At 37.4% G+C, this 12354-nt stretch overlaps 1 protein-coding gene across 1 annotated transcript in view; it reads right to left on the reverse strand.

The window, feature by feature from the left end:
* Positions 1-10443, reverse strand: part of LOC134577881 (G protein-activated inward rectifier potassium channel 4-like) — a 31451-nt gene extending 21008 nt beyond the window's left edge. The window contains exon 1 of the mRNA XM_063436796.1: positions 10235-10443. The gene's annotated coding sequence lies outside the window, so the exon portion shown is untranslated. The remainder of the gene's footprint in view (positions 1-10234) is intronic.
* Positions 10444-12354: the final 1911 nt, after the last annotated feature.

Below are 12354 nucleotides of genomic sequence, written 5' to 3' on the forward strand. Positions count from 1 at the left end.
GCCATGTCGGTTTTCAATATACAGGATTTGTGCGGCTTGTACCAGGTTATTTGCCATTGATCACTGGCCTAAAATACAAGCTCTTTCTAAATGGTGAACCTACCATATGAAATGAGCAACATTAAGCTACAACTATCACAATGATCACATAACGGATAAGACTATTAAAAAATATAAATATTTGTAATATCAGTACTCTGATTAAGTACAATCTTTGCAAGGGCCTCCTTCCGTACACTAGCGATCAAAGACCGCATTATCAAAAACACAGAAAAATAAATAATAAAATACTGAAGGCTAAAATAGAACTAAAGTGAATGCAAAACTGAAATGGACAAAAGTACAGAAAAAGCCAGATATTCAATACTTGCTTTTTGTACTTTATAGTCTTATTTGAAATGTCTTTCAATAATTGGAACAATGTAAGTGCCCTAATGTTGATACTTTCAATGCAATTTTGTGAATTTATTAATGAGTAGTTATTGTAATAAAATAAATATTGTTACAGCATGGATACTTGGTATGGATGTGTTTGCTCTCTTCTTAGATGTTCATTTTTTTTTTTTTTGTATTGTTGTTCAGCTTTCAATAGAAAGTAACACTTTTATAAATGTACATGGTTACACCCCCTGGCTTTTAATCAGACAACCAGTCCTATCACTTCCTGGTTTGGTTAGCTCAGTAGAGCAATTGCCCAGAGCACCTGCCTTGCAAAGGCTTCTCATTAAGCTGCATTGGGAAGTCTGTGATTGGACAGCCACAGAAAGTCTGGGCGGAGTTAGAAGGGGAGGACTTGCAAAAGGCAGCAGACATGTGAACTGCAGTTTTTGCAAGTTGTTTTAGATATACCCCCAAATAAAAAAAAATGCATAATTAAATGCATGCATGTTTTAATTTGGTGTATATCTATCAAACAGTGAGATTTATTTATTTTGTATTTCTGCAGTAGCGTTTCCCTTTAACTTTAAGAACCTTAGAATCGTCACTGCTGAATTTTTGTATTGTTTTGCCATTTGTCATAATGACAAAGAATGGCATTGATCCGTCAGGTTTAAAGCAATTCACTATTTTGCCTGTTTTTGTACACAGAGAGTTAAATGACTTTTACATTTCATCCCAACAGACTTCCAACAATGAAAATAAATTAAATTGCAGATTACACTGCAGTTTCTTTAAGCTTGAAGTCAGGGAAAAGAATTGTAACGTCCAAGAGCTCTGCCGGATTTAGCAGGATTAAAACAAAAAAAAAAAAAAAAAATCACAGAAATAATTATTTGTCATGAGTTTATAGGCTTTTTTTTAACTTTTGCTTTTTTTTTTTTTGTTATCCCTCTAAACATTTCAAACAAGGATAAACAGTCACCAATCTTTTGTATGATCAGAGAGGTGAAGAGCGTTAAGGGATTCTCTGCTCATGTCCAAAATAAGCTAAACACAGTACAATATTACTAAACCCCACTAACTAATTCTGGTTTATTTTTATCTTCAGATCAAGTCCGTGTTGCTGTGTAATAATTTGTCTCCATCTGCCTTTAATCTGTACCAACCAAAAACAGCCTTAAAAAGGCAATCCCATGACACCACTCCAAATATCCCTTTATTTTCTTTTTCAAGATCTTAGTGCTGCACCCTTTATTGAAATACTGTTTCTTTAATATGGCTAGCTTGAATATCTACCTGGTTATAAAAAAAAGTTTTAAAAAAATAAATAGACTTGCACGGTAAAAATAGTTTCGACCGAACCACTTAGTCTGAAAATAAAAAAAATTGTGGATGTGGTGATTCGGCTCATAAGAATTTTGTTCACGCGAAAAAGATTAGGGACAACAATTCAGATGAACCAAAAAGGGCACAATAACGGGCCAATCAGTGAACTGCAAAATATATAGATTTTTGAATATTATGTATATATTTTGCAGTCCACTAATGTCTCATTTCCACTAAGCGATATGGTTCGGGTCTGTACGGTTTGGAAGGGTTAGAATGGTCCAACCTATTCAGGTGAGAATTTCCACTGAACGTTGGACTGCCAGGGGGCATGCAGGGTTTAGACCAAATGCCCAGCGTGTCATTTGTCGCGAGCATTGACATTTTCCTGTCTGACAATCAATCGACTGTATAGTGTGACGCCAGTACCTCCGCCCTAACCATACTGTACCATTTCCTATGGACCTACATCTGAAGGGGGCCCAGGAATGGTGCAGCTTGGTTCGGTTGTATGGGCCTCTTTCATAATGGAAACACTCAAAATAGCGTACCAGACCGTTCCGACCCGAACCGTACCGCTCAGTGGCACATTTTCCTATCATTTGGTCCATAGATGAAGTTATAGAAAGTAACCAATAGAGAGTAAAAGAATAGGAACAAATATTCATCTATATTTATATATATTTATTAAATAACTAATATAACAATATAGATTTTTTTTTTACAGCTCCTCCTTTTTCTACTTCTATTGGTCGTTTCTCACCAAAAAAAGGCTAACCTTGAAACCAATTTTCCAGCTGTTGAGCCAAAAGAAGGCAAAAAAAAACCCCACCTGTGGCCCTTTCCAAATATGCCACAAAAACGGAACAAAAAAAATCCTTCTAGACTCCATAATGGCGATCAGACTTCTCCTTGGGTCAACCTGTTTACATACATATCAGTAATCAGTTATAGCCTTTAATATTCTGTTTATGCATAAAAGCTTCAAAGCCTTTTTAAATGTATCTATAGAATCTGATAACACAACCTCTTTAGGCATAGAATTCCATTTCTTTGTTGTTCTTACTGTAGAGAACTCTGCTGTACGTGAAAACACCTTTTTTCCAGTCTCAATGGTTGACCTCTTATCTGCTTATCCTGCTGGTGAACAGGTTAGCACATAGTGGTTTATACTGACTCTGTATATGTTTGTATATTGCTAACATATCCCCACTGATGTGCCTATTTTCTAAAGAAAACAAATTCAGTCTTTTTATTCTTTCCTAATAACTAATGTTTTCCATCCCCCTTACTAGTTTTATAGCTCGTCTCTGCATTTTTCTAGTTTTGCAAAATCCTTCTTTAAATTGGTGCCCAAAATTGCACTGCATTTTCAAGGTGGGGTCTTACCATCAATTTATAAATAGGCAAAATTATATTTTTATAACGTTAATCAATACCCTTTGTATATGTGAAAGCATCTTACTATGTTATTCCTAACTCAATGCCATTTATTGTATAAATGGCTGGTGGGTTCCTTATTCCAAAATGCATGACTTTACATTTATCTGTATTGAATCTCATCTGCCACTTGTCTGTTCAGTTCCCCAATTTATCCAAATACTTCTGTAGAGAGGCTGAATCATGTTCAGACTGTATTATTTACATCATTTTGTAAAACATGCAAACACTGACAAATTACTTTCAATAGCTATTCCAAGGTAATTTATAAGCAGATTAAAGAGAAATGGACCCGGGATAGAACCCGGAGGCATTCCACTAACTTTTGTCCAACTTGAAAATGTTCCACTTACTATTACTCTCTGCGCTCTATCTTTAAGCAAGTGTTCTAGCCAAGAACATGATTTTTTGTTCTAAAGCAACTGATTTCAGTATTTTTTTTTTAATGTTTTATTTTAAGATAGCAGGTATCAAAAAACAGATGTTATATGAAGAGGCATGCCAAAATGCAGTACACATAGTACAAACGTTTACAATAATGGGTCCAACAAAATGTTTACAGTCCTCAATTCTGTTCAGCCTCACGAGAATTAGCTGTCATACAGTTTATGAATAATGAAGGAAAGAATAGAAAAGAAACATCTTTATTCAGCTTGTGTCCAATTCGTTGGGAGGAAAAAGAGAAGTAGATAATGGGAGAGTAATAGAATCAGCTGTGTGAAAGCTAAATAGTATTTTACGTTTGGAGAGTATCGTTATGTATCCAGTCTGGGCCACTGTATAGCTTCCGTTAGCTCAGATGTCGGAGCTGTCTGTTTACAGCAGGGGCAGGGGAGCATGCAGGTCAGCCGTGAGAAAAAAAGAGTGCGGAGGAGAGTCAACTCTCCCTGGTGTCATCATCTAGTCTCCTAAGTCACTACTCACCCAAGTATCCCATATCTTTTGAAACGTCTTCGGTTATCCCCTAATCTGGGCCATTAATTTATTCATGATGTAAGTGTCTTTTATTTTTGCAAATACTTTGTTAATGGTAGAGCTTTCAGGTTTCAGCCCTAATTGGGCTAATGCCCATTTAGCAACCAGGGTAAGTTTGTGTCTGAATTTTCCATCCATCCATCTAGAGGTCTAAATAACAGATAAACCCAAGGGTCTAAGTCTGACCTTCTCTGAAAAACTCACGCTAGTAAGTCCTCTAAAGTTTTCCAGAAAGACTGTACTTTTAAGCACTCCCACCACATGTGGATCTATGCGCCTTTGAGTCCAAAACCCCGCCAACAGAAATCTTTAGGTGATTTTTTCATATAATAACATTAAACTGGAGTAGTGTACCACCGGAACATTATCTTGTAGAACTGTTCCTGTAGGGATATGCATATGGAAGTCATTTTAGTGTCCTATTATTGGCCATATTTCTCCCCAGTAAGTACTATCCAACACATCTCCCAAATCCACCTCTCACCTTTTTTATAGTCTTCCCAATTTCATAGTTTCTGAAATAAGATGGGCAAAGTGAGGTAATAAGGCCTTTCTGGGGAGCTTTGCCCAAACATATCTTTTCAAAGAAGGTCATTTTCTGCAGTTCAATATTTTTAAAATCATGAGCTTTCATTCCTGAAAGGAATGCCCTGTTTCTTGAATATGGCATTAATGGAGAAGGGAAGGACACTAGGCTATATTTCCTCACAGCTATGCAGACCCAGAACGAGTTAACTATCGGGTAATCTGTGCTTAACTTTGCCCTGTTTTCTTTTGGAATTCACATATAAAACTGTGGGAGTGATTTCAGTTTTAATAATAAAGCTGCACTATCACCGTCTGGAGACTTTGAATAGGTGAGTTCTACTTACCTGAACCTGTCCCTTGTGGGCACTGACAATGTTTTCCAGTCGGTCATCTTCTGGACATCACTGCTGTACTTTAATGCATATACCATAGTACAGCAGAGAGGTCTATGTAGGATACCGTGAGAGCACAGGATCCTCCATAGATAGAGCTAATTTCCTTGGAGCCATCACTGGTAACAGCTGGGGGATTGATACGTCTTGGCGGCAGTAGCACTGCCCAGTGTCTAAAAGTGTAATTTGTAGGAAAAATACTGAGAATTTGTCTCTTAACTTGGTTGGAATTTCAGTGAAAGATTCTATCTTTATGAAATACTAATTTTGCATTCGGAAGTGAGGTGATAGTATCACTTTAACCTTTTGTGTGGGACTCAGCAAAATCCAAAGTTGATCACATCCACTGGATCACCCTGATCTATATTTATACTAATATTAGTGTCTGTCCCCTAGTCATCAATCTTTTTCCCAACAATCAACTCTTTTTTTTTGGCTCCACAGGGTGGAACTTCAAATTACTAATCAAAATGAACATGCTTGTCCATTGTACGAGTCATTTGATTTGTCTATATGGAGGCTCGGAAATTGGAAATTTAGACAATCACCCGGTCAGCTAAAATTCTAGCAAATTGCACTTAGTAACAAAATAAATCTCAAGTCTTAAAGGGAAACTGTAGGCACCCAGACCACTTCAGCTCATTAGAGGGGTCTGGGTGCAATGTCCCATGTCCCTTAACCCTACAGTGGTAATTGTTGCAGTAATTACCTCTGAGGGTTAACTCCTCCTCTAGTGGCTGTCTGCCAGACAGCCACTAGAGGGACTTCCAGAATCGAAACTGACGCTGATTGTCCTCCCGCTCTGCATGAGGAGCTCCAGCATCAGATTTCCCCCCACAGAAAAGCATTGAATAATGTTTTCCATAAGGGAAATCATAATGCGACTGTGCCCATTGCAGCACATGCGCATTAGGTCTCCCCCGCCGGCTGATGTTGGCAGGGGAGGAGCATGGGCAGAGCATGGGCGGACCTGACCCAGCGCCGAGGGACATTGGCGCTGAATTCAGATAAGTAACTCAAGGGGTTTTAATCACCTTCAGCATTGCGGAAGAGGTGGCGCGAGGGAGGTGGGCACTGAAGGGACCTATAGTGCCAGGAAAACAGTTTTGTTTTGCTGGCACTATAGCGTCCCTCATTTGGACAGAATACGGCAATAGGTGACATAACAAGGAATTGGGTATTCCACAGTCTAACAGGTGTACAAAACAGAATGGGTCAGGTTTTGAGACACTCTGAGCAACATAATGGTATGGGAGGATAAATACAACCTTCGGTGTTGTAGACCTGGCCCTGCATGGATATTACACATGGGGCAGGTGGTTTCGAAAACCTTTTTTATCTAAAGGACTAGAGGCAGCAACAATCAGCACACCTTGTTTTATTTACCTCTCACTTCATATACACTGAGATCCATATCATGTCCCTTGTGAATTTCCATTAAATCTTTGGACGTCACACTTCTCATATGTCATATCCTTTCACGTAGTATTTAATTGGGTGTTGATTGATGGTGGGAACTTGTTTAATTTGTTGTATTTCAGTTTAAAAAAATGAGAATAAAATGGGTAGGTTGATAACAGCTAACGGTTCATTCTCTCTCTAGCTTAGTGGCTTTGAATTTGCCAAAGCACAGGTGCATGTTTTATATGCCATCATTAATGGGACACTCCAGACCCTGAAAAAAACTTTAGTTTGCTGAAATGCTTTATGTGTTTTTTTTTCTCTTCATTTTGCAAAAAGTGTATATTTCAAAAGAAATATGAACTTTGATAAAAAATAACCTTTTACACCACTCTTGCTGTCAATTACTTACTGGTTGTTTAGCTCAGTGGAGGTAAATTCAAGGCGTAGTCTGGGCGCTGTTAGAAGGGGACTGCTTGCAAAGACTTCAGACAAGAGACCTGCAGCTTTTGCAAGATGTTTTTAGATATATATATCATGAGTAATTAAATGCATGTATGTCTTAATCGTATATTTGTTAAACAGTGCTATTTATTTTTTGACAAGAAGCATAGCTGACTTGGAGCATTTTTTTGTTTTTGGCTGTAAATTTAAATTTTTTCTTTGAATTCCTAGCAATTCTCAATTTTGTGAATAACTCTTTATTCTATATGGAAGTTAAAATTGGTAACATTTTGTTACATGAGGAATGGTAGCTAAATGATGAAAATAATTAATTTAAAATTATTGATCTTTAACAATCAGATTGGAGTCTAGAAGTTGGAGTGAAAGTCGGGATAGGTCAGCATATAGGTAATGGTCCACGGTGACGCTTTATTTATCAATGGGTCTCGCAGAATGATATCAAACCTTGCCAATTCTATCATACTTGTTGTTAAGACATAATTCAAAGATTAACACACTATCAAGAGAAATTATTTCATTACATAGAAAAAGCAGGGGGCCTAGTAAGATCAAACAATTTTTATTTAGCAGACCCTAAATTACTTAGAACTGGATTTGTGAAAATCCCAATCTCTGAATTTCACCCACAACTGCATTTAGTGGACACCAAAAATAGTACTTCGAACTTTCCAGGTTTTTTTTTTTTTTTTTGGCAGGTTCAGTGTTTTAGCCTCTGGTGTAATCCCTAAGCATTAATTAAAGGACCACTAAATACACTCAGACGACTTCATCTCAATGACGTGGTCTATGATGTACAGTGGACCTGTATATGTAACCTGTAATCTAAAATTGCAGGGTTAAACACACCTGAAGTGACTGTCTTACAGACAGTCACCAGAGCGAATTTCTGTCACTAGAGGTGTTACCAGCCAGCAATGTAAACACTGCCTCTACTCTAAAAAAGCACATTCACATTGCTAAGCCTGCAGGGACGTGCTATAGAAACTAGAACCGCCACATTAAGCCGTAGTAGTTCTAGTTACTATAGTGTCCCTTTAACTTGAGGTTGGAAAACTTACCAAACACATGTAAACATGTCCCATTTACCGTTGTCTATGTGTTACATATATTCATATATTTGCACTTCAAGTGCCAAGTATTACAGCCTGCTGTTGTAGTTATGGTGCACCATCCCTTAATTCTATGTCAAACTATACAAGTTAAGGGAAACCAAGGCCCCTGTGGCCCAGCTCTTTGGTATATTGCTACCGCGGAAATCTCACTTCGTTATTGGCAATACCTTGTTTGATTTGGTCTGTAGCGGATATACTCAGCCAATGTAAGACAAAATTGACTTTGCTAACGGGAAATTGTTCACACAGAGCGTGGGACGGCACTAGGGATATGCTGGCACTATAACCACTGTATTGAGCCAAGAGTGACCTTTTTGACATTTTTACTTTGTATTTTTTTTTGTTTGCTCTTATAGTATGTAGCGACCAAATCATTTTAATTCCATGCATTGTTTAATAGGAGGAATGGGTAGGTCCACACCACTCTTTTAGTTCTATGACAATCTCTCTTTAAGGGTTAGAGAGAAGCACCATAACTACTACAAATTATTATTTATTTATTTTATTTTTTGGTTTTGTTTCGGTTTGTACACACCGTATCAATATTCAACAACACATTAATACAGATCATCATATCAATACATAACGTTTCATGTTTTCAGTAACAGTAATGTCAGGGCCTATGTAATAGTTCTAAACAACACACCTCGCTGGAAATGTATACGCTGCTACCAAACATCAGAGCATAGGGCGACCTATATCGTAAGCATTAGGGTACTTTACGCCCCTTATGACAGACAAGAAGCCATTCTCATGTTATTTATACCTTGTCTTCGTGTGTGCTGTGCTTCTCAACCCTTGCCAGATAACACTAGTGTAGAGCTACTACAAATTATAGTGGTTATCGTGCTAGGAAGCTTAGGGTGCCATTTTTCATTTCTTGTTTCAACTTTCGTTTCCTAATTATCTGTACAAAGTTTACAACAGTGATAGGCTGAAAGCACTGGGTATGGGTAGACCTGCTATAATCTAACACTCACAACCTATTATTGGAAGGTGCACGCACGTCCAAATATTTATGGATAGTGAAGAGAGTGAACACAATAATCTGTAGAGGTTATGGCGTTTCACAACTTTCAAAACATAAACCGTAGATTACTGTATGGTACAACATGTCCTCTATTACACTTTATCCTTCTCGTGGCTACCAACCTTCTATTCAAGGTGAAACATGTATTTATTAGTTAGTTATACAGTTTAGTTTTCATTAATTAATGTGGGCCCAGGACATACTTAAAAATGAGAGAAATCTCAATGTATCCTTACTGGTAAAATATTTGATAAATAAATAATGAAATCATTGTTTTAGTGGCTGATTTTTGTGTGTATGTGTGTGTTGTGTTTGCTATATTAGTCAGAATCTGTGAATCACGTTATTTTGCTATAGAAAATAGCATTAACTGTTTAGCGAGATTTTTGGGTCTCAAATTCAGTGGAGTCACTGGATAGGGGAGTTAGTCTGGGTAGATCCTGCTTCGTAAGCCCATCAGCAAAATCAGCATTAAAAACCTTGCAGTGGAAATAGCACGGATAGAATTTTGAGTGCGTTCTTGTTTTGGGGAGTTGGGCTTTAACTCTTTGAGTGCCAGGGAGGTATGTACAATGTGCTTCTGAACCTTCTGACACTCAAAACCTTAAGCCCCTATAAAAACAGGGAATCATTTTGAAGGCAAGTTAACCATTAAATAAACAAGGAGGAAGATCAGCACAAACGATACAAGGAAATAAACAAAATAAATCAAAGTAAATAAAGATACAAGTACGGTAATTAAAATGATCATATTAATTGAAGTCAAAAAAATTAAACATAACGTGAGATCGCCTACCAGCTGGGCCATAACAGAATACTGACTATTTCTTATAAAATGTCAAGAATTGTTTCGATCACTTACTGGAATCATGCACAACACATGAATGAAATGCACAATGTTTTCAGACACAATTCATTATAAGCTAATGCACATTGCAATTAATGATTTGATTGAATATTGTACTTTTTTGGAAAAAAAAAAAAATTATACTGAAAATATTCACATCACTTCAGGATTGTGCAACCTTTTGAAAAGAAACATTCTAAATCAAGATCAGGTCCATGGTGTGATATCGTTTGCATTCCCAGAATTTTTTTAAATTTATTTTTTGTCAATAACGAGAAAGTTTTAATTTATTAATGGTACGCCTAGGTCGATGGACAAAGTTAACTCCACGTCCTACCTCATTCTGCTGTCTTTGAAGGGGTTTCAAATAACCAGTTGACAGTCCCTCAAGAAAAGCAGCAGGCTGATCTGGTAAAGAAAGATCATTTAGAGTCAAAGAGAGTCTGAGACCCCATGTATGGCTGATGACCGTGTTGATGCATCGATGTGTAGCAGTGTCTCTGAGTCTACAATCCCCTGCAGAAGGAGGTCACTCAGTAAGCTGTCTCAATGTCAGGCAGAATTACCGCCACATGATTTAATCAGTGGGCAAGCTACAAACAGCAGCCTTGAGACTACAGGGTTAAGCTAATGTCGAGTGATGTGTATTTAACATTTTTTCTTGCTTTTATTAATGAAAGGGGTTAAAGCGGCAAGTCGTCGAATATAGCTGCATGGGCATCCGACATCCTCCGTTCACTCCACATGTTGACCATAAGCATTAAATTACTTAAAGGGACACTCCAGACCCCTAAAGCAGTTTAGTTTGCTAAAGAGTGCATGCTATTTTTTCCATTTTACAAAAAGTGCAGATCTTAATAGAAATTGGCACTCTTATAAATTAACTTTGTTACACCCCCCTGGCTGTCAATCAGACAACAGGTCCTGTTACTTCCTGGTTTGTTTAGGGGAGTTGAACTCAAGAGACATCAATTACTCATAGCACATGCCTTGCAAAGACTTCCTATTTAGCTGCATTGGGAAGTCTGTGATTGGGCAACCAAAGAAAGTCTGGGTGGGGTTAGAAGGGGAGGGCTTTTTAAGGCTTCAGACAAGGTATCTGCAGCTTTTTCAAGCTTGTTTTTATATATCCCTCACGGCATCTCTTTTGTTTCTGTTTCTGTCTAGTCATATGGGCTGATGGCTAGTATTACACTCTGGCACCGCCTACTGCTCTATGTGTATCAAGCAAATAAGTAAGTAAGTTACAGGCTCTGATCCATGTGAGTGGATCCTATCATTTATTATTTCAAGTCCTATGTGTATTACCATCTACACTATATATTTTCTTCCTTATTTTGTGTATTCAATGTATACCCGTAACATATCATTTTATAAAGGGTAGGAACAATTGCAATTGCACTTTTTAAAATCACTTTTATTGCATTTGTATATTTATTTGTGTATGGGTATAGGGGTATTCCCACATTTGAGTGTTTTGAGCTGCTTTCCACTTTAGACCTTTAAGCGCTGAATTAAAGCACACTAATTTTACTCTTAGGAGTAAATATTTTGTTTTGCACATATATCTAAAAAACTACCTAAAGTTCTATGCCACCGCATATTGTCTTCTCTCTCAGCTTCTCTAATAGAACTGCGCTTATACGGTCTTTCCTTATCTACTATAAAAAGTGCAGTAACCTCAACATTTCATATTATAACATGTCGATGTTATATATACACTATGTTTTGCAATGTCTACACTATTTGTCTGTTATGCCACTACAAATATAAAGAATGTCAAAAAATGGCATAATTAAATGTATGCATGTTTTCATTGGGGTATATCTGCTAAATAGTGCTTTTTATTTTGTATTTGGACAGCGGCAGAGAAATGTCCCTTTAACGATTGACTGAATAGCCATGTTAGAATCCAGTATAACAGGACTTGTAGGAAATTGACCAGGAAACTGTAACCTAATCCAACTCTGGCCAACTCCCAACACAAGTAACATAGTTTTGGTTTAAAACGTGCAATAGCATGGTATCTTACTAAACATTTTTGGTTTAGCAAAGACGAATGTCATTTGATCAGGTTTGTTTGACAAAATCTTCAGGTATTACAGTATGTATTGTTTTATGCTATAATATATGGGGAAAAAAAGGTAACCTAGAGGTAATCAAACCACATTTGCAGAGATCAGCAATAAAATGCTGATAGTCAATTAGCAGTTGGTACTAGCTATAAAAGAGGTCTGACAATTATAACTTTGATATGTGAGTAGCTCTACTCAGCACCCAAAACTCACACCCTCTGATCCAATGTGCGGAAGCGTTAGCCCAATGCTCTCAGCCTAACATTGCAGTCCATAGTTTAGTAGGTTTGGACACTTGATGCTTCAAACTGTATCCCCCCCCTCCCTTCTTTTGGATCAAACAGATCTCTCTTTTCAGTAAGAAAATCTTCCACATTATTCA

Source organism: Pelobates fuscus, chromosome 11, assembly GCF_036172605.1.
Source record: "Pelobates fuscus isolate aPelFus1 chromosome 11, aPelFus1.pri, whole genome shotgun sequence".
Taxonomy (NCBI): Eukaryota; Metazoa; Chordata; class Amphibia; order Anura; family Pelobatidae; genus Pelobates; species Pelobates fuscus.